Source organism: Aphis gossypii, chromosome X (assembly GCF_020184175.1).
Source record: "Aphis gossypii isolate Hap1 chromosome X, ASM2018417v2, whole genome shotgun sequence".
NCBI classification, from domain to species: Eukaryota; Metazoa; Arthropoda; class Insecta; order Hemiptera; family Aphididae; genus Aphis; species Aphis gossypii.
The window spans coordinates 23,875,075-23,877,341 of NC_065533.1; the positions used below are offsets into that span (position 1 = coordinate 23,875,075).

Sequence of the window (2,267 nt, forward strand, 5' to 3'; positions counted from 1 at the left end):
AATGTGTATCATATAAATGAGTACATTTCTTTTATTCTTCTTAAGAGGACGCTACACCCGATTGTGTTGTCTCTGTCTTACAAATGTAAAACATATCAAAAACTGTTTTGCACAGAAAAGAACCGAGAAGACTTAAGTCATAACTAAGATTTAAGAAACAAAATTTTCACTATATATAAAGGAGAATTTTAGCTGTTAAATATCGTTTTTATTTTTTCGAAATCGAAACTACAAAACATTTATTCAATATTAAAAACAATCGATTTTAAAAATAATAACTTTTTTAGTTTAAATGATATCGAAAAAATAAAAACGATATTTCACAGCTTAAGAGATCTCCATTAAATGTGGTGAAAATTTCGTTTCTTAGTTATGAGTGTAACATTCTCGGTTCTTTCCCATGCAAAACAGTTCTTGCTATGTTTTACATTTGTAAGATGGAGACAACATATATGTATAGGTGTAACGTCCTCTTAAGAGTGAGATGAAGATGAAATGGTTCTCATATTATGTTGCCGGACCTCTGAAAACAGTATTTCCTCTCTATAATTTGAATGAGTCGAGATCGGAATATGAAAAAGTAAAAAAGGTCATCACCGGACCACAACTGATATAGGTACGACTACAAGCAATTAAATAATTAGAAAAGGTTAAAAGTTAAATAGGTACCATGGATACCAGGATACCACAAAGATATCCTGTGTGGTTTAAAGATTTAAGGTAAGTAAGTCTTGAAAAATAAAAAATTATAGTATCTTATTTTATAAATTAGTTTATAATATTGAATTGTATTTATTTTAACAGTAATAATCATTTAGAATAAAGTTAGAATAAGGAAAGAGTGACTTTTGAAATTCTAAATTCTTCTCCAGGTTTTCACCTATTATGATAATAATTATTGTTACAGCTCCAAAGTTCATAATAAAATGCTAAATTTTATGGAAAAAAATCAATGTAAATATTTTATTTATTTAAATAAATTTGTTCCGCTGATATAGTTATACATTTTACAATAAAACTTATCTACCTATTTTATAAAACTTATATGAAGATTACCTAAATCCCAAGATATGTATCATAGCCCGGATAGCTCAGTCGGTAGAGCATTAGGCTTTTAACCTAAGGGTCCAGGGTTCGAGTCCCTGTCCGGGCGAAAAAGTTTTTTGATTTTTTTAACCATTTTTCATGGATATTATTTTTGTCGATACGATATAAATTCAATGATTTTATTTCCATATTATTTGATGTTATTATATTAATAAATTACAAAATGTAATATTGATCTGCATAAATGTTTACTTTTAATCTATAGATTTTTCTTATATACCTAGTTATGATTATTATTAATTAAATAATTGTTATCTACAATCAACCTATCCAATAAATTATAATAAAGTGACAGTGACTACCGAAATGAAGCACTTACGCGAGTATATAATATAAATCTAAAATTGTGAACAGTTGGAATTTTCCATAGATATTAAAGAATGGAATGAATGGATAGACCATTTGTGCGGGCAATCATATGAGAATGAATAAGAAAACATTTTGTGGTTATATACTGGTCATAATATAAATATAATTTATGATGAGACCTCTGCTAAAATAAGAGACATTGATAAAATCTGTCTTTCTCTCTTCCCCATTCTGACATACTTCTATTGCATTTTCAGCTTGTACTTGTATGTGCAATTGTTAATTGACTTTAAATGCAATTATATTATATTGTTATTATATTGTATATTTATGCAATACATAAATTTGATGTCTATGTTATTACTAGGTCTGGAATTTTTATGCAAAGGCATCTTTTTTTCTGGTGTTTCGAAACGTTGCTTTATAAAATGCATAAAATGCATTTTGGGTGATACTGATTATAGGTACCTACCTATTTTAAAGTTATTTATTTATTTTTTTTTTTTTTGTTGCATTTTTAGGGCATTTTTTGAGATTTTTTAGGGCATCAAGCCCTATTTATAACCGAATAATACTGCAAATCAAAGCAGTTGTCCACGCAGTAGTGTGTTGTACCTCATAGTGCGATATAGCCATACAGGACTACATACGGTGCTAATAATTCCATACCGCAATGAAGTACAATATTGTTATGGGCTACGAGATATCTATAAGATATCTACGAGATTACAAGGCTAAGTTAGTATGACCATGCCTCGTGTCAAGGGTAATGCGGATGCTACTATGACCATGACACATGTCGGGATAGTAAGCGCACCAATAATGATGCACTTGAGATGTTATTGCACATT

The 2,267-nt window shown here is 29.0% G+C and overlaps 1 non-coding gene across 1 annotated transcript; it reads left to right on the forward strand.

Moving 5' to 3' along the window:
* Positions 1-1,080: 1,080 nt before the first annotated feature.
* On the forward strand, positions 1,081-1,153 carry Trnak-uuu (transfer RNA lysine (anticodon UUU)). The gene has a single exon. It is a non-coding gene; the product is annotated as a tRNA-Lys (tRNA).
* The last annotated feature ends 1,114 nt before the right edge of the window (positions 1,154-2,267 follow it).